The sequence below is a fragment of the Helianthus annuus genome, chromosome 5, assembly GCF_002127325.2.
Source record: "Helianthus annuus cultivar XRQ/B chromosome 5, HanXRQr2.0-SUNRISE, whole genome shotgun sequence".
NCBI lineage: Eukaryota > Viridiplantae > Streptophyta > Magnoliopsida > Asterales > Asteraceae > Helianthus > Helianthus annuus.
In genome coordinates, this window is record NC_035437.2 from 115,318,294 (window position 1) to 115,340,302 (window position 22,009).

Consider the following 22,009-nt stretch of genomic DNA (forward strand, 5'->3'; position numbering starts at 1 on the left):
ACATATATAACAACATTACATCATCCAAAATGTCATATAAGTAAACAAACAAGTAATATTAGTAAAATTACATATGTAACATACGTTTACATACATGGAGTTACATGTCTTACATAAGTGGTAACGTATGTATACTCATAATATACACATTACACCTTTATGTTAGAGACTCTGGCCTACAACCTGAGTATACACGTGTTAATGTGTTTTTTAACCTCATGGTATTATATTAGGAAGCTACACGTAACACAAGTTACATTTGAAGTGTTTGCACCCTTATAAATTTTCCTTTTCCATCTGTTTATGTGTTATATTAGAAAGTTATATGTAACACAAGTTATATTTGAAACTCGTAACACAAGTTACATTATTAAACGGTGGGATTATGGCAAAAGTTACATATCCTGATCTTCTTACACCTTCATGCTTTTTTACTCCATAAATGATGTAATATTATTGGATTGTACGCCACTTTATACTCCTAATACATGCAACACTGCTTGGAACATTTGTTACATAGTTATATATTGGGATCTTTGTTCCACCCTCATCTTACAAAGGTTTAAACATATCAAAACCCACTTCATATTGGTTTAACATATGTCACAACATATTCAACCATTTTTAACTAGTATATTTGTTGTATATGCTACAAGGGTTCCTCTACGCTACAATTATTTTAATGTGTATAAATTGTCACAGTTAGCCTTACCCTACGTAATTATCGCTCCCACAATTTTTATAGATCAATTGAGTGATGAGTATGGCGACTTGTAATTACCACCACGTACCAATCAAGGTCAAACATTTCCACGTATGGGCTCATATGTTCATGAAGGTTTTGATTGAATAATATCTTTTTATCAATTTCCATGTTTTGCATGTGTTACTCCAAAGTGGATAACATATGTACAACCAAGTTACATATGTTGCATAGTGTAGTTACGTGATCTACACCAGAGGCCAACACTTGCATAGCAAGGTTACACATGTTATCTTTTATTTGTAACACGTGTTACACCGATTGTAACATATTTTTAGATAACAAAGGATGTTACATGTGTTATACATGTTACATAGAGTAGTTGCATGTTCTACACCAGAGACTAGCACTTGTATAGCCACGTTACACATGTTACCACATGTAACCTTTATATAGAGAAAACAAGATGTAGCATGTGTTACACGTGTTACATAAAGTAGTTGCATAGGATATAGCATTGTAACACATGTTACCTGGAAAACCAGGTAACACATGTAACAAACTAAAAAGAGATCAATTTAAGTTGCACAAGCAAACTAACATATGCTAAACGTTCGAAAAATACAAAATATGAAATACAATGCTAAAATGTATACAACATATCAATTTCACCTGCCTTTTTTCACCTAGACAATTAATACATTCAATTCCTCTCATCATTGTTTTCTTATCCTTTTTTCAATTGCCACATTGACCCAAAAAATAATATCCCACAAAACAACCGATTAGCCACTGATTGAAATCATATCCCACAAAATAACCGATTAGCCACTAATCGAATGTGGTTTCAGCAATCACAACATCCGATTGGTCGTTGCAACATTTAACGACAGTGGTTGTTGGAAGAAGACGATTTGTTTAAAGTACACTAGGTGGTTTCACTTACTGATTGATGGCTACAACGTTTAACGATAGCAGTTTCATTTACCATCGGTAAGGAAGAAGACGGTTGTGTTAGTGGCTGTTGGTGGTGTTGCCGAATCCGGTTTTACTTACCGCCGACAAGGAAGAAGACGGTTGTGTTAGTGGTTGTTGGAAGAAGTCGGTTGCTGGTACGAGACGTTTCCATATCTATAAATTTGTCACCATAGCTTCAGATCTGAAAATCAGTCACCACGATGTGAAACCGGAAAAATGGTGTGAGAAGTGGCTGGACGCCCTACCTTATTTGTCTCTCTTTATACAATTCATGTCTCCCCTTTATTTTGTTATACCAGTCTCACATATCAACTAGTTACATATGCAACAATTACTAGTATAACGACGAACAAAAAAAATCTCGTTATAATTGAAACGAATTTATTTAATATGAAATTTAAAATTAATTTGAATGAAAAATAAAGTTGTAGATAAAGTAAGAGAGAGAATGTTGGTGAGAGAAAAAGGTAGAGAGAGAATGTTGGTGAGAGAAAAGGTGGAGAGAGAATGTTGGTGAGAGAAAAAGGTAGAGAGAGAATGTTGGTGAGAGAAAAGGTGGAGCGAAAATGTTGGTGAAATGAAAGGTGGAAAGAAAATGTTATTTAATATTATTTCTTTATGTACTTTGTGTAATATGTCTTGACCAAAATACCCCTCCAGCCACTTAAATGATATTAAAGTTAAATCAAATTACTATCTAATAATTTCAACCATTGGATCATGTTGATCAATGATTATCATAGAGTTTACTAGGTTTTCTTGCAAAAAATAAGTTTTCTATAGATCCTTTCCCTATATATATATATATATATATATATATATATGGGGACCGCTAAAATGAGAACCACTTTGAGTTGTAAGAACCGTGAGAACTACACCGTACGGGGCGAGGTGGACCAATTTTTTTTCATAAACGTAGTTGCGTGTATTATAACCACATTTGTAAAAAATTCAAAAAAAATTGTTGTGTGTGTAGTTTTGAGCACCACAAGTTTGTGTTTACGGGTACCGTAAATCTAACCGGAAAATTTACGGTACCCGTAAACACAAACTTGTAGTGATCAAAACAACACATACGTCATTTTTTAGTGCTATTTTGTTATCTAACAGTTATGCATACAATAAAACTCAATCCAAAAGTGTAACCTCAAGAGTTGCAAGATAAAAATGGTTTAGTGCTATTCTGTTATCTAACTTACAAGCTACAACCCAGCAGAAACATTCCTTTGAGACATACATGAACCACAAACACATTTGGAGTTAAGACCGATGGATTGTAAATGACCAAGTAGGAAACCATGTGAAGTCCAAAAAGATACATCAGAAACATTCTAAAAATGCACTATCAACAAACAATTCCACTACTGTTATAAAAAAATTGGACTCCTAACCAAAAGGTTAAAATCTACATCGAATATCAATACACCTACCCATTTACCTCATCATTACAACTTGCCAGACGTTTAACCCATTCAACTTGATTATAATATGTTTACAACCCACCAACCGTTTAAAATTTGTCACCCATTTGACTCGCCAGATAAATAAGCTTCACAGGTTGAAAAATAACATGTTATCGACATAAATAACACACATGCATCTCTTTCGAATAGAACTTTCTGGTAACTAACAGTGAAGCTGAAAAATTCCTTTTCTTTCTTGAATAGTTGAATGTACATTTTATTCCAGATGTATCATTAAACCGAATAAGAAGACTTGTATTGATACTTGTGAATAAATATAACCAGAACTTACCTCCAATGACGGTGAAATAGTCCAATATTTTTGGCTCACTAAAACAATGATGTACCAACATAAAAAATGAGTGCAAAACCTACCAATGAAAACAAGTATTGTATTTTTGACATTTTTTCATTTATTTATTATTATTTTAATGTGACTTACAAGTACTGCCACTTTATTTGTATGAGTTATAAAAACAAAAAAACTAAGCTATATACATGTTTGATCATATGAACTACAAAGAATGAAAAAGATTCCTAATTCAATTTCATATTCACCCTAAAAAAGAATATAATTTAATCAAAAAATGTAAGTAAGTTCACCTATTTTGCTTGCTCCGATGCATGTGACTGCAACTAGGTCTTCTCTTGAACATTCGATGCAGGGCCCAGCTCCCGTGCTCCATTTGAAACACTTTATGATCCTTCTATCAGCAGCAAGTAATAAAACTGGGATTCAAGGTTACCCCTAATACTAAGTCTGGGGGTAAATCCGCTACCGTAGGGGCATTGGGAACGAGCAAGACTCGAACCCGCCACCTCCGGGTTAGAATACGGGCTGGTGGCCATTGGGCTGACACCCAATGGTTTGCTGGGTGGCGGTCTGCGAGGTGGGATCACCTCGGCGGTTGGGAGGACCGTGGAATATCCCCCCCCCCCCAATACTAGGGGTGTTCAAAAACTCGTGGCTCGCATCTCGCTCGAAACTCGCTCGAAAAAAGCTCGAAGAAGGCCCGGCTCGAAATTGGCTCGGTTGTTAACGAGCCAGCTCGGCTCGTGGGCTCGTGAGCTGGCTCGATAAGGTTTACATCCTTCATTTTTTTGTCCCATATCGCTTAGAAAACCAAAACTAAAGGAGTGTTTCCCCTATAAAAGAAGATAAAGAGAATGTACAAAGTGAATTAACTATTTATACTTGCATATTTAGCCATATGGTTAAATTAAATGGCAATTATGGCCCTTAGTCTATGAAGAAATTCATTTTTAAGGGCATTTTAAGTAGTAAATTTTACAGTTTTTTGCTAGTTCGAGCCGAGCCGAGCTAGCTCGAACTCTAATCGAGCCGAGCTCGAGCCTCAAATCTCAGCTCGATTTGAAATTCGAGCTCGAGCCGAGCCAGCTCGAATTGAGTTCGAGCCAAGCTCGAGCTGGGTATAGCTCGGCTCGACTCGGCTCGTTTACAGCCCTACCCAATACTATAATCAACACACTTGCTGCCTGTAGGTCCTTTCTCCCACTGATGCCTAGGCCAAAATCAGCTTGTTGGATCATTCGGACATCATTCACCTATGTTAACTGATCCAGATCAGCCCTCTTCTATTGAACACCAGCTCGTTCCATACCTATATACTTGGAGCACTGACATAATGGGCACATACTAAGCTTACTCTCACACTCTTTACACAGACAAAGATGCTTACATGGCAATAAAAGAATGCACACTTCATTCACCCGACACACCTTACACATCATTGCGCCATTAGTACCCTTGCAAAGCAAGTGGAAATCAATCCCCCGACCATTGCACCATGAAGCTGTGTCGTCAACCTCACTATCTTTCCCTTGCGCGTACACTTGTTGAAGATTATATTTCAGGGTGTTGATCATATTCTTGTTGTATTTCGCCCGTTGCTGCCACGTGTCGGCTTTCATGGCTAATTCTTCAACCTAAATTTCGAGTTCCATGTTCTTGTTGATGTTTTCCACCATGGCTTCTTTCTCACGAAGCCTTTCGATGAATTTATCTTCAACGTGTGGGATTATTTGGATTTGGTTTGTTTGCACCTTTTCAAGTACTGCTTGCCTAAGTCTGTCAGCCTTGATTACGATTACAAAAACAATATTATTACACAAATCATATAAACATGTGAAGTTCAAAACCAAATTAATATTCCAGATTTAACTATAGAAACCAAATTATATTCAAGATTTAACGATCGAACCCATATTAATATTCAAGATTTAATGATCGAAACCATATTAATATTCAAGATTTAACTATTGAAACCAAGTTAATATTCCACGTTCAAGATTTAAACATTGAAACCAAACTAATACTCAAGATTCAAGATTTCACTATCGAAACCAAAATTAATATTCAAGATTTAACTATCAAAACCATATCAATATTCAAGATTTAACTATTGAAACCAGATTAATATTCCACATTCAAGATTTAACTATTGAAACTGAACTGACACTCAAGATTCAAGATTTAACTATCGAAACCAAATTAATATTCAAGATTTAACCATCAAAAACAAAAAAAGTATTCAAGATCAAAAATTTATGCATAAACAGAACAAGTTCTTGAATATACCTGAATTTTCATGAACCTATCGATCTCGGCATCCTGTCTACGCATACCATTATCAAGTGACAACCCTAAACCCGTTGAAACCGTCTGAGGCTGCAAGAAATCAATAGATGACATATGTGAACATAGTTACCTAATTCGCGGTTCGCTCCGGTACGGGTACGTGGTTCGGGTACGCGATTCGCTAGAGGTGACATTTTCGGTACGGAGGGGGGTAGGTTCATTTCGGTACGAACCGGTACAGTGTACCATGGAGTCCGGTTCAGTGTACACAGATTAAAACAGAAATTGCCAAAATCCAAAATTCAAATTACCAAACATAATGTAAAAAAGTGAAGATAGAGGGGGTTAAATGTTTAAATACACAAACTACTTTTATACTTTTATGTAAAAAACTATTAGTTTTAGGGTTCAAATGTAAACTAGTAAAAATAGAGGGGTTAAATATTGAAATAACTAAACTTAGTTAAACACTTAAACCTTAAAAACCCTAAAAAACCTGCAGCAGCCGTCGTTTCTTCCCCTTCTTCCTCTTCCTGGTTCTGTCTTCTTCTTCTTCCCTTTCTTCCTGGTCTCCGGCTGAAAACAACTCCGGCGTCGTAATTCGTCGCCAAAACTTGCATATGGAACGCCGAACCTTATCATTCCAGAGCGCCGAACCTTATCATCCTAGAACGCCGTACCTGAGCAACTCGGATCGCCGGACCTAATCAATTTGGATCGCCGTACCAGGACGTTCCGGATCGATAGCGAATTGCGATTGGGTACACCACGATCCAATACGTGGATCGTGGGTACCCTAGCGATTTAGGTAACTATGTCTGTGAATTCGCATTATAATTCTCCAAAAACTCCTGCTCTTTCGGCCTCGAGTTTCTCAACTCCAACTCATAATTCTGCATTTCCGCTGCAAATCGAACCCCACCACATGAACTACTTACAAACAAAACAAACACCTTGAATTAATAGCTATGTGTATATATGCAACTCTATGTGATCATCAGAAGAATGATAATTTAGAAATTTCTCTTACATTATATAAATCTTGGTGATCGCCATAACTATGTCTGAAACAATCACATAAAAGAACATAAACACACAATCATGGTGATTAATTAAATTTAAATTCCTATTAAACCAGGTAAACAAATTAACAAATAACAAACCCTAGACATATAATCATATCAAAAAAAGGAAAGACAAGAGATACAAAAGAATCCAAATTCACATACCTTGATTGATTTTAGGGTTTTGTAATCAAATCTACAAAAGCCAATAAACACTCCAAACAATCAAAATCAAATTAATAGAGAAACAAGAAACCAAACAAATCGAAACACCTAGAGTTACAGGTTACCTGTTTCTGAATCTTCATAGGTGGATCTCAAATAAACTTGAATCTTCGTTTTCACCTTGTAGTTCTGACAACGAACCATAGATTTTTTGAACTCAGCAGTTCCCATGTCATGAAAATATGGTCGATCGAGGTAAGAATCGAAAAAAAAAGGTTAGGGAAAAGATGAGATTCATCGCTATTGATGGAATCTTTAAGAATAAAAAATCAGGTTACAGGGGAGGGGAGATGGGAACTGCGGAGTACCGAAAGGTCGCATTGAACAATGGCGATTGATGTTCAACAACGGCCGATGAGTTGTAGCAGGGTGAAATCCCAATTTTAACCCTACGGCGTCTTGAAAATAAAGCCAAATCCCTATTATATTGGCTTGCACTCCCTTGTAAATGTTGCTTAATAACTTGTACTTGTAGTAAAATTACAATTTGGCACATCACTTCTCCTTTTTAATATACTAGTGGGGAACCCGTGCGTTGCGGCGGAATCGACAATTTACACCGATAAAAATAGAGCCAGTGTAATAAATATTGCTTGTATACGCAGCCGTTGATTCTATTAGACCGATTCTCCATTTAAGAGTATCCTTTGGTATTATTTTGGTCAGCGCCTATCAGGAAAGACATAAATAGAAAAAAATAATAAAAGGCATTAAAAATAAATAAATAGCTCAAAATCTTGGGGAATAGTAAGAGTTGAAGGTTGTTCTTACAGAATAGAGTGGTAGATGTCGAATTATATGGCGCATGAGTTGAACGAGGGGCAGAGACTGGTTTGTACCATCCATTTTATTATTAGCCATTGTCATCTTTATAAAATCACCTGAAAACAAAAGAAATGTTGGAGTAAATGAAAGATCAGGAGTGTTTGCATACTTACTAATTATTCAAATAAGGGTTAAATTATTCTACAAAGGCTCTTAATTATAAGAAGTGTAAGAAGGATTTATAGAGTGACAAGTGTCCAATAACCTAACATTAAACCCACTACGTCACCACCCAAAACCTAAACACCCACCCAAAAACCTAAAGTAAGAGAGGGGGGTGGGGTACGTTTAGCACAACCTGTAAAAAGCATATTAGACACATATGTGTGTTTGTATATAGTCATGAAGTAAGCGAAACTCACTTTCCGAGTGCTTTCTCATGTACAACAAGACCGGCTCCAGTTCCATCCATCCCTGCACATCCAAAAAACTTATCAATTGTTATACATCTACTCCAAAAAAATTAGAACTGTACCTTACTAATTGATATTTCACCTAAACTATACAGCTCAGTTTCTCTAAAAATCCTTTACTTGGTTATTATATGTAATACGCTTAGTGCTAATACTACTCACATTATAATATTGTGGTGTTTGGATTTGTGTTTTCAAACTGGTTATCTAATTATTGTGAATTGAATCCGCAATAATTAGTTTTTGACGTTTGCATACATGATACTGTTTCTGATATTATGATTTTTAGGGTAAATATGATGTTATACCAAAGTTAAGGGGGTGTAAAACAATCGCCCTTCATATGATTAATATTTAGGACATATATGATTATGAGAAAGATATCAATGCCAAGTAGAATGGAAAACATAAGCCAAATCATGAAAAGAGCTAATGATGAACTTACTTTACAACCAAAAGGCAAGACACGTGCATGTGGCAAATATTAGAGCAATATATCTCTAGCTTCATTATCAGCAGGAAGGCCCCGTTTCTCATCATAGCATATATTCGTCCAATAGGTGGCTTATAAACCTACACATCTACCAGAAAAAAATATATCAAATTAATATGAGAAAGAGAATCATGATAATATAAGAAAAGAAATTAAGGCAGTAGCATTGTGAGAGGCTCCCATGCCCATCCGATGGCTTCTTTAAAACGATTACCAAATGACCCATTACCAAGGATTTTGACCAAAAGCATACGGCGAAGCAGAATACATTCCGGCGGCTCTTTCTCTGTAGAAGACAGTTCGTTCAACATCTACAACGGGTTGAACCGCTGACGCGTTCTGGATTCCTAAGAAGAGACATGCTGCATACATTGAACCCATCGCGTTCGTCAGATCTTGTTGGGTACTCCTGAAACACAAAACTCAGTTAATCATCTGTTACTTTTAGAATAGTCGAAGGGTTATACAACGGTGCTTACTTTTTGCCGCCGAGATCCCAAAACATGGTACCAAACAAAGCTGCAATGAAGGTGGTGAACACGAAACGTACGGCAGTGTATGGTGGGTTACGCCAGTACGACCACCGCAAAATCTAGTAAAAAAACTAAACCCTATCCCTAATCCTTTAACCTAACAATCTCTCAGCAACTATATATATTAATCAAGCCACAAATTGAAACTGAAACAGTGAGAGTTAAACGTAACTCCTAATATAAACATGAATTTACCATGTGAGAATCAAAAGGATCCGATGTCGATCCTGAAAAAAGCCCCTTCTCCGCATCAAGTAGCGGTATGAGTTTTTTAATTCCTCTAGCCCCACCATCATAAATAAATTTAACCCAATGCTAGCACATCCTTCTATCGTGCCAATACATAAACACACACACACAAATAAAAACTATAACAATCAGCTTCGTGAGTGTTTAATTAAGGTCAAATGTTACATGTTACATACATATAAGTAGTTAAATCCATACACATTGATAAACATATCTTACTCTAGGGTTAGGTTATTTTTTACACACAGATAATCAATTCCCCTGTTCTAAAACACAAACCCAAAACGACACAGTCACCACCATTTGATCCTCGTTAAATCATTGTCATCGTCTCCTCTGGATCCCTTCTCTCTCTCATGTGTGCGTGGATTCAATTCAAGGGTGGAGACTGGAACGAATGAGAATAAATCACCGATGACGGTTGATTATCCTAGCGGTTGCTCTTACACTCGAGAGTTTCAACAATTAGATCATAAAGGCAGGAGGAGGATTTGTCAAATTTACCCCTGAAACGTCTTAAAATTTTGCAAAATGTTCCAATTCACCCGTTTATACCCACTTGTATATAATGCTTCAAAATTTATACGTGTGTTAAAATTACAATTCAGTAGATGGGAAATGCTTATATATAGTATATAGATAGATTATAGATTATAACAATTTTTTAACATCAAAACGCAACCGACTTTAATCACAAACCATTTTTTAACATCAAAACGCAACCGACTTTAATCACAAACCAACCTTCCTCAACAAGATGCCAAAAAAGACCAGAGAAATCATGTTACATATCAAACAAGAATACAACTCAATCCAAGAGACTAGTCTGATGGTTGAGAGAACTCATTTGCTATATAAACTCCACATTAGTTGTCATGTGTGACAAGTCCCATATCTTGCAACATGTCGTATTAGTATGGCACCTTAATCCCTTACTAAGACCATAATAAATAATTGTTTTCCTTTTTTAGATGAACATTAATAAATAGGTATATCAACGTTTATGATAGAACAAATTTATCTATATATAATGCTTTTTGTGTATAAGTAAAAAGAATATCAAATCATAGTAAGTTGTTGAACATATAGATTCGGTTGTGTAAAACTATAATCTGACAAAAAAAAATTACCCACTTTACATCTACTCTACAGACAAAAGTTAGAATTAAAAATATAGATTTAGTAATAATATTGAATAAACGCCCCATTTATACTACGGGATATAATGTATATATGTGTGGGACCTCGGAGGCAAAAGTGAAAGTTCACTAATTTTAACGTTATTTTACTAATTTCGTGAAAATAATGTTAAAAGGGGGGACGGTTAATCATGCAACATGTGGTGGCGTTGATAGTCGGAAGACAAAAGGGTACATGCACTAACCGGTCTTTGTCCCAATTGCTTAGTGTTATTTGCCTTATGTCCAAGGCTTGATGCAAAACTACTATTGAGCCGGGGGTCTCACCGGAAGCAGCCTCTCTATTCCTACGGGGTAAAGGTAAGGTTGTCTACATCTTACCCTCCTGAGATCAAACCTTAGCTTTGCTATTAGTGGGATTTACTGAGTATGACTGTTTTGATCAAAAATCAAACAAAGGATAATGTAAGCAAATATGATTTTGTGAGGTAGTGTGCTTGTATGTTTGATAAATGAATGAAAAAATGTGAAATGTAATGAACAATGAACACAAGGATTTGTATGAGGAAAAAGCCCTTGATCTCAATGTGATCTCCGGCACAAGAAACCTCGGATAGTGAAAACTATCGCTATCAAATGTATTAAGCTAACAAGAGTTTACAGCTTCGGAAGTTGATCAAGTGTTGTACAATGGTTGCTAAAGTGTAAGTGTATTCGAGAGCTAATGTTCGTGAGAGAGTGTGTGTGTTTCTGCTAATAAAAGTTGTTGTTATCTAAAACATGATCTACCCCTTTAAATAGAAATAACAAACAAGTCCGAAAAAGGTGCAAGACCACGTCCAAGATGTTAACGTTGAACGATTTCCACACGTGTAGCATCTTCAACGATTCCAGTATGATATTATCTCCATGACTCAGTCCACATTGCCCATGACCTGCATGCCATTATGAAAATATACAAGGAACAACTGTTAGTTAAGTTATAAAAATAATAAGGATTTGTGATCCTCATACTTCCTCCATCAGACTTTAAGGATCAGTGATTCAGGCGGGTCTAAGTATAAGTAATCCATAAGTATTAAAAATTAACCCCTAATAATTGCCCCCAAATATAGCTGATTATCAAGATCACGATCGACCATATTTCCCTTAAATGCGGACTAGTCGTTAGAGATACAACTAGCCGTTACGGTCAAGTGACGTTAGTGATTTGATCGGTATAGCTTATCATTGCGATTATATAGATTGGAGATAAGATCAAGAGATCATTTAAATGCAGAGAGGCTTTTATAATTCTTCATCCGGAGCATTATCAGGTATTCTCTTCTTCTTCAAAAATCCTCTCTTTTCTTCTTGATCCTTCATCTTTCTTCAGCATCAATTATGAGGAAGATGGTTACCAGATCTTCACCAAACAAGGGTCCTGACCTTGATAGTCCTCCCAAGAGTCAGAATTTGTTGAAAACCCCATCTTCAGAGTTGTGTCGCTTCACTGATCCTGAAGTTGATCAATTCTATACCCGTTTTCCACTAAACACAGTGTTTCGCTCTTTAGACTCTTCAGTCAAAAGTGATTATGTATCCTTAATTTGGGCCTGTTTTCCAGCAGCTCCATTCCAAATAGGCTATTCATACCCTTTCCCTGAGTTCACTCAGCGCTTCTTCACATTAACTGGTCTGTCTTATAGTCAGGCCATGGCGATGTTACGGAGAGTGCTATACACCTTTGAGCGAATCATCAGGGATGAGGGGCTAAGCTTCATGTTGTAACCCCCGTCCCCCTGTTACAAACCCGGGAACGGGCGGCCGCGGCCAGTTTCGGTGGTATCCTGTTATTGTCTAATTTGGCAGCGGAATTTTCATCAGACCATAATTAGGAAATATTTTATCAGAGTAAAATACCACATTTCCATATCACTAAACACATGGGTAAGACCCAAGTTTTCAATACACATATCTTCATAGGGATACACCCTATTTTATTTAATAAAAACATCTATTTATTTTTAGGTAACTTTATTGCCACTTTTCCAAGCCTTCAGTGCTGTCCAGCTGGCTTCTAATTGGCTTTCACATTTTGTTACCTGAAATGCGTTTAAAAATATTTTGTCAGTGGGAAATACTGGTGAGTGAATCCCAATTCAATCAAGTTTTAATAAAAACCATTGTACAGTATTGAGGGCGGTCTCGCAATTACATTTGTTTCCAAGTTATAACAATTAACATCCATGGTACTGTCATACTCAACTTGTGGAAATGTTACTCCTTGACCAGGTGGTAACAAATTTTGTATACAAAACCCCAACATACTCATGATAATTCTATTCTTACAAATACTCAGTAACTGCTTAATATATAATTAATCAAGTGAGGTTTTGTAAAAACAGTTTACAAAAAGGTTTACAAAAGCGGATAAACTCACATTGCTGTCTTAGGATTTTCAGTAAGGATTTCCTGGGAATAATCTATAAATTACACAAATACACGCGTGTTAGTATAATAACCCATTTTAACATTAGCAATACCCCCCCCCCCCCGAGATGGCATTCCAACGACTACGTCGAGCAGAACCACGACAGCCGTTACGGAACCCTAGATCAATCGGGCAGAGTATCAAATACGTATCTAGAAGTTATAATACTTACAACGAAGCAGAACTTCGTTATTTAGGTGGGTATTATACCCGAGTATTATGCCTACACTTCAGAAATTTGAGATTGAGAAAGAAAATGAACGAGCAGACTGAAGATCCGATGCCCTTTACTTATAGGGCTGATTTTCGACTTTCACGCGGCCCGCGTAAATGTAAGCAAAGGCTTACGCGGCCCGCGTCAACGTTGGTCAAAAGCATAGCTTGTCCGAGTCACTATGTAGGCTTGACGGGTGTTGGGCCACGTGGCGGCCCAGGGCCTTGCAAGATCTTTAAGTTCTCGCGGCCCGCATAAGGGTTGAAGGTGGCTTACGTGGCCCGCCTAAAAACCCAAAATTTCATTTTCAATTATTTTTTATAATATTTAAGGTATTCGGGGCCCGTTTTCACGTATGGGGTGTTTTTAGGGACATATTGGGATATTTTAAATATTTTTAGGGTGTCGGAAAATATTACGAGGGTGTCGGTTTAGGGTTGTTATATCCTCCCCACCTTTTTTTAGAGCTCGTCCTCGAGGTCTGCTGGAACAGGTGTGGATATTTCCTTTGCATTTCTGATTCAAGCTCCCATGTATATTCAGGTCCTGCTTTGGAGTCCCACTTCACTTTGACCAGAACTAATCTCTTATGCTTGAGATTCTTAACTTTTCTATCTTCAATATGTAGAGGCCTTTCTACAAATTTGAGTTGTTCATTTACCTCTATGCCTTTAAGAGGTACTACAAGTGATTCATCAGCTAAGCATTTCTTGAGATTAGATACATGAAATACATCATGTATTCCTGCCATTTCCTCTGGCAGTTGTAGCTGATAAGCTAAAGGTCCTATTTTTCTAATGATCTCAAAAGGTCCAATATATCTGGGACTTAGCTTTCCCCTCTTGATGAATCTTACCACTCCTTTCCAAGGAGAGACTTTTAACAATACTTTGTCACCTACTTGAAATTCTAATGGCTTACGTCTGTTATCAGCATAGCCCTTCTGTCGATCGTGTGCTGCTTTCAGTCGTTCTTTGACTTGAATGATCTTATCGTTTGTTTCCTGCACTATCTCAGGTCCAGATAGTTGCTTTTCCCCAATTTCTACCCAACAGACTGGGGTTCTGCACTTTCGTCCATAAAGTTCTTTGAATGGTGCAGCATTGATACTTGTGTGATAACTGTTATTATAAGAAAATTCTATTAAAGGTAAGTGGTCATCCCAATTACCTCCGAAATCAATTACACAAGCTCTAAGCATGTCCTCCATTATCTGAATTGTCCTTTCGCTTTGTTCGTCCGTTTGAGGATGGTAAGTTGTGCTTAGATTCAGCTTGGTTCCCATTGCCTTTTGGAAACTTGCCCAAAAATGAGAGGTAAAACGGCTATCCCTATCAGAAATAATTGATAAAGGAATTCCATGTAATGAAACAATTTCATTTACATATAATTAGCTAATTGTTCCATACTGAAAGTTTCCTTCATTGGTAGGAAATGAGCTGACTTAGTTAGCCTATCTACAATCACCCAGATTGTATCATTACCTTTTCTTGTTTTGGGTAACTTGGTAACAAAATCCATTGTTTTCAATTCCCATTTCCACACTGGCATTTCTAACTGTTGTAACAAACCTGAGGGTTTCTGGTGTTCAGCTTTGACTTGTGAACAAGTTAAACATTTTGAAACATAAGCTGCTATATCCTTTTTCATTCCTATCCACCAGAAATTTTTCCTTAAATCCTGGTACATCTTATCACTTCCAGGATGCATTAATACTTAGACTTATGGGCTTCTTCTAATATACGATGGCGTAGGTTTCCTAATCTAGGTATCCACATTCTCTTTTTATGGAATCTCCAAATTCCATCTGTTCCTTGTTCTAATTCTTTAATCATTCCTTTTAATTTTTCAATATCATCCTTGGTTACTGATTCTTGTGCTTTTCTAATCTGATCATTTAAATCTATTTGTAGATTTAATTTAAGAGAACGTACCCTTTTTGGCTTTTCGTGATACTTTCGGCTTAAAGCATCAGCCACTACATTGGCTTTTCCTGCATGATACTGGATATCACAATCATAATAAGTGAGAATCTCCATCCAACGTCTTTGTCTCATATTCAACTCTTTTTGCCCAAAAACATACCTTAAACTCTTATGATCGGTGAATATGGTAAACTTAAGGGCAAAAATTATGGCTCCTAGTTCTAGATCATGGGTTGAATAATTCTCTTCATGATTCTTAAGTTGTCTAGATGCGTAAGCTATCACCTTTTGACGTTGCATCAATACACATCCATAACCCAACTTAGAAGCGTCACAATAGACTACAAAGTCTTCAGTTCCTTCTGGTAACGCTATTATGGGTGCATGGGTTAATCTTTGCTTAAGGGTTCTAAAGGCTTCTTCTTGTTTTGGTCCCCATTCAAACTTAATGGATTTACAGGTTAACTTGGTTAAGGGAATGACTATTCTATAAAAATCTCGAATAAATCTTCTATAATAACCAGCCAATCCTAAGAAACTTCTAACCTCGGTTGGTGATTCAGGGGTTTTCCATTTGGTAATTGCCTCGATCTTTGTTGGACCCACATGATCGACTAAATGTCCAAGAAATTGTACCTGTTCTAACCAAAACTCGCACTTGGAAAACTTAGCATAAAGCTTTTCCTTTCTTAAAAGACTTAAAAGTAAGTGCTATTGCTTTGCATGATCCTCTTTACTCTTAGAGTAAATTAGAATATCATCTATGAAGACAATTATGAATTTATCCAAATATGGATTACATATTCAGTTTATCATGTCTGTAAATGCGGCTGGGGCATTGGTTAAACCAAATGGCATGACAGTAAATTCATAATGGCCATACCTTGTTCTAAACGCGGTCTTAGGAATGTCCTCTTCCTGTACCTTTAATTGATGATATCCTGATCTTAAATCGATTTTAGAGAAAAATCGAGCTCCTTGCAATTGATCAAACAGATCATCGATTCTTGGTAATGGATACCGATTCTTAATCGTGACCTTGTTTAATTCACGGTAGTCAATGCACATGCGCATTGATCTGTCCTTCTTTTGACAAACAAAATCGGTGCTTCCCATGGCGATGAGCTTGGCTGTATGAATCTTTTCTCTAATAATTCGTCTAACTGTTTCTTCTGTTCCTGCATTTCGACGGGTGCCAAACGGTAAGGTGCTTTGGCAATCGGTGCTGTTCCTGGTAGCAGATGGATTCTGAATTCAACTTCTCTGTCTGGCGGTAGTCCTGGCAATTCTTCTGGAAATACATCTGAAAACTGAGACACTATTAGAATGTCTTTTAACTCCTTTCCTTTAGTGTCAGTTATTATAGAAATCAAATACACTATAGATCCTTTTCCTATATAACTTGTAGTTTTCATCACAGAGATGAATTTAGTGGATCTAGATGGTTTATCTCCTTTAATTGTGATCTTTTCACCCCTTGGTGATTTTACTTGGATTGACTATTGATCATACAAAATACTGGCTTTATTGGCTATTAACCAATCCATTTCTAATACAGCATCAAATCATGTCAGATTCATTGAGTAAAGGTTTGCAATAAACTTTTGATTAACAATTTCTATTCTTGCTCCCTGCAAGATTTCAAAAATCCTAACGGTTTCTCCATTTGCTGTCTCTACTAGACATTCTTGTGGTAGTTTAGTTAATGATTGATTTAGAAGTTTGCAAAACGAAGTATTGATAAAACTTTGGTTTGCACCAGAGTCAATAATACTTTAGCAAAAATATCATTAACTAAAAACGTACCAGCTATAATGTTCGGGATCATCTTGGCTTCATCTGCAGTTAGAATAAATGCTCTAGCATTTTTTATGTTCTTGTTGTTTGCAGCTGGAGCCAATTTCGGACAATTTGGCTTGATGTGGCCTTTTTCTCCACAGTTAAAGCACAATCCATTACTGGATTTCCTCTTGCAATCTTCTTCCTTGTGTCCTGGTGCCTTACAGAAATTGCAGTGAGTGGAACATCTTCCTGAATGCTTCTTTCTGCAGGTTTTGAAGTATGGTGTAGAGGTAGAACCTATGTTCCTACGGTTGGAATTCCCAAAACGGAATTCTTGAGTAAGCCTTTGGGTTATGTTTCTCCTCTGGTCTTCTTCTATAGTACGGATTAATTCATCTGTCAAGTTATTGGCTAGTTCTACAGCTTCTTCTATGGTTTGAGGTCTAGCTGCCTTGACTACATGCCTAATCTCCCCAATTAATCCCCAGATGTATCGGGAGATTAATACCGGTTCAGGTGATGCAAGGGTTGGTACTATTCTAGCATATTCAAAGAATGTAGTACTATAACCCTTACTATCTACCCCGGTCATTCTAAGGTTCAGAAACTTATTTGCTATCTCTTCCTTTTCATTGGGAGGGAAAAATTTCCTTTCTACCATATTTTTGAATTCCTCCTATTCTATGTTATATACCCTATCACTTCCTCTTGACTGGAGGATAGTGTTCCACCATTCTAGGGCTAAGTTCTTAAACAGATTAGAAGCAAACATTATCTTATCTTCTTCAGCACACTTATTTATTTTCATAACAGCCTCAGTTTTCTCTATCCAGCGTAGAGCTGCAATGGGTCCTTCATTGCCCGAGAATTCTATTGGTTTGCAGGACCATAATTCTTTATAAGAACAACCATATGGCATGGTTCTTCTTCTTTTGGGAATGGGCACTTGAAGTACGGGTCCATTGTTCACGTTGTGTTCCGGTTCAATTGGTCACTTACTGCTATGCTTACTTTTATTATCCGCTTCTTTAACAGTTTGGATAATAAATGGCATTGCATCTATGATTCCTTGTGCCACTATGTGTTGGATGGTACTATTATCCACTTGATTTCCATTGTTATTGTTGTTCGGATTCTCATTTTTCAGATTATCATTATTCGAGTTGTTATCGTTCTGAATATTATCATTCTGGTTTTCCTGATTCACTTCGTTGTCCATCTGAATTTTTTAAACATTTACCACATATTAATATCATCAATAATATTTGAATATAGCCAATCACATGACACGCACTTTGGTCAAAAGCGTCGAGCATTGCGACTTTACTCTATTCATATACTATGCGTCTATTACACACTAGTACTGAAATTAAAATTACAATACCAACTGAAATTTAAAGTTACACTACTAATACTAGGCATCCGTAGTTTTTTTTTTTCATACACATACACACATATTTTATTCTTATATTATATTATTATTATTTCTACCGTTTCCGCCATCATTTCAAGGATATGGATTCATCCAAAAATCCATATTGCGTTCGTCGTATTTTCATACGAGACGCTCTCCCACCTGTCGCATTCTCTCACTACTTTCTAAAATTTCCTCACCAAAAGTCCTTAGTTCTTGTACATTGTCTGCACTCATTGGGGGTGCAGGTTCTACGACTGGGTTCGGGATCTGGGGTGCGGGTTCCTGGTATGGAGGTGTAGGGGCCTGAAATGGGTAAGGGTTCTCTAAGATCTCCCTAATGTACACATCGTTGTCGAAATAGGGATCTAGAGGATCTAACCCTGGATAGGCTCCTAGGTTTTGCATGGGCATGTCTTCGTGTATCGGGTAGCGTTGCACATAGTCCCTGTTATTGTCCCACCATGGGTCGTAATTTGGGTCTAAGGGATTTGGTGCAGGTACCCTAGGTATTTCCTCTAGATTGAAGTCATGCATTTCTACTTGGTTTTCAGCGTTTTCTATCTCCATTGGTTGATCAGGAATTGGTGGTTGTGGTTGGGGTGCTAGCATTTGTTCCAGGTTAGGGTCAGTTGCAGTGGTTGCTAAGATATGGATATTGGCTATTCCCCTATTAAGCATATCCTGGGCATATGCATCAGTTTCTCTTTTAGCTGCGGCTAATGCTCTCTGCTCTTGTAACTTTTTCATACGCTTCCTACGCTCGTGTGCTCCCCTACTGAACCATCCCCTCTTTTTCTAAGGAAATGGCTCTTCAGATTGAGCCTTAAATACAAATATTCCTTCTTCTGTATCAGCAGAGTACCCCGAGAGGGCAGGCTGAGAAGAGGCACCTACGCTGCTAGGTGAACCAGACAATTGAAGATACGCGTCAGATGGTCCTTGGTCGCTCATACTGTAAACTAACAAATAGTCAGATAACACATAACAAGAAAATACAATTAAGCACGTATTCCTGTAATTTATTTCCTAACACTTTGATTCTTGGCGTCAGCAGAACACTTTTGTGGCTGAATCAGTGGCTTAGCTCTGATACCACCTTCTGTCGCAACCCCCGTCCCCCTGTTACAAACCCGGGAACGGGCGGCCGCGGCCAGTTTTAGTGGTATCTTGTTATTGTCTAATTTGGCAGCGGAATTTTCATCAGTACCGTAGTTTGGAAATATTTTATCAGAGTAAAATACCACATTTCCATATCACTAAACACATGGGTAAGACCCAAGTTTTCAATACACATATCTTTATAGGGATACACCCTATTTTATTTAATAAAAACATCTATTTATTTTTAGGTAACTTTATTACCACTTTTCCAAACCTTCAGTGCTGTCCAACTGGCTTCTAATTGGCTTTCACATTTTGTTACCTGAAATGCGTTTAAAAATATTTTGTCAGTGGGAAATACTGGTGAGTGAATCCCAGTTCGATCAAGTTTTAATAAAAACCATTGTACAGTATTGAGGGCGGTCTCGCAATTACATTTGTTTCCAAGTTATAACAATTAACATCCATGGTATTGTCATAATCAACTTGTGGAAATGTTACTCCTTGACCAGGTGGTAACAAAGTTTGTATACAAAACCCCAACATACTCATGATAATTCTATTCTTACAAATACTCAATAACTGCTTAATATATAATTAATCAAGTGAGGTTTTTTAAAAACAGTTTACAAAAAGGTTTACAAAAGCGGATAAACTCACATTGCTGTCTTAGGATTTTTAGTAAGGATTTCCTGGGAATAATCTATAAATTACACAAATGCACGCGTGTTAGTATAATAACCCATTTTAACATTAGCAATACCCTCCCCGAGACGGCATTCCAACGACTACGTCGGGCAGAACCACGACAGTCGTTACGGAACCTTAGATCAATCGGGCAGAGTATCTAATACGTATCCAGGGGTTATAATACTTACAACGGAGTAGAACTTCGTTATTTAGGGGGGTATTATACCCGAGTATTATGCCTACACTTCAGAAATTTGAGATTGAGAAAGAAAATGAACGAGCAGACTGAAGATCCGATGCCCTCTACTTATAGGGTTGATTTTCGACTTTCACGTGGCCCCCGTAAATGTAAGCAAAGGCTTACGCGGCCCGCGTCGACGTTGTTCAACAACGTAGCTTGTCCGGGTCACTATGTAGGCTTGACGGGTGTTGGGCCACGTGGCGGCCAGGGCCTTGCCAGATCTTTAAGTTCTCGCGGCCCGCATAAGGGTTGAAGGTGGCTTACGCGGCCCCCCTAAAAACCCAAAATTTCATTTTTAATTTTTTTTATAATATTGAAGGTATTCGGGGCCTGTTTTCACGTATGGAGTGTTTTTAGGGACATACTGGGATATTTTAAATATTTTTAGGGTGTCGAAAAATATTAGGAGGGTGTTGTAACACCCCGTGTTTTCAAATGTCAAAATCAAAGTCAAAGTCCAAGTCAACTTTGACTTGCTTGACTGTAATTAGTCTATTTTATGTTTTATTTGTATTATGTAGAGTAAGTGTTATTAATCAAGGAAACGAAGTAATCGAATGTTTAATCGACGCGAAACGATTTACGACTGTGAATAGTAGGAATGCGATAAAGTTGATCAATCAATAATCAAGCTAATCGAATCCTCAATCGAACTCGAAACTAGAATTATGCGAATTTGGTGTTATATTACGTGTGTGTGTGCCATATGTGTTACCTGTGCGTGCTTACTTTATGTTTTGGGTGGTGATCAATCGAAACTCGAATCGAAACTCGAAACTCAATCGAATGCAGTCGAAATCGAATTATGATGAATGGTAGCTTAAGGATAGTGTGAAATATAGATGCTTGTATGTAGATATAGTGGTTGGGATTAAAAGTAATTTGAATAGGAAACTCTATCGTATTCGTATCGTCTTCAATCGAAATCGAAATATCAGAAATCGTCGCACCGAACACTCAAAGCAGTCTGTGGATCGATCAGGCTTCTAGCCGATTGAACAGCCCAGCCGATCGGACGGACTGTCCGATCGAGCAGGCTATCCGATCGGGATGCCTGGCCGATCAGCCAGCCCTTTCCTCTTTTGGAAGCCAATAAATAGGCCTGTCATTGTCATTCTTTCCACTTTTGGAAACCCTCTGACCGACCAGCTCGTGCTCCCCTTCTTTTCTCAGATTTCTCTCTATTTAGGTAAGTTTTCATCCTAAATCGTGTACTTTCTTGATCAATACACACTCCTACACCTTTCTATCTTTCAAATCTTGATTTCTAACCATGAAATCATCAAGATCTAAGTATTCTAGGATGATGTCATCATGGTGTTCTTCAAGAACTTCATGTTTTGGCCTCGATCCACCAAGAATCACTTGGATCTAGCCGATTTCCACATAAACAAACTAAGATCTATCACAGATCTGAACATTTACATGGTGTGAAGGATTGAAAGAAGAATTTCCAACTTTCTTTCAACTCTTTTGCACTCA

The 22,009-nt window shown here is 37.3% G+C and overlaps 1 long non-coding RNA gene and 1 pseudogene across 1 annotated transcript; both read right to left on the minus strand.

The window, feature by feature from the left end:
• Positions 1-1,203: 1,203 nt before the first annotated feature.
• On the minus strand, positions 1,204-4,018 carry LOC110941135. Its single transcript, XR_002593852.2, has 2 exons — positions 3,437-4,018; positions 1,204-1,862 (listed from the first exon to the last, which is right to left on the minus strand). It is a non-coding gene; the product is annotated as an uncharacterized LOC110941135 (long non-coding RNA).
• Positions 4,019-4,505: 487 nt separating this feature from the next.
• On the minus strand, positions 4,506-11,059 carry LOC110941136 (annotated as a pseudogene).
• Positions 11,060-22,009: the final 10,950 nt, after the last annotated feature.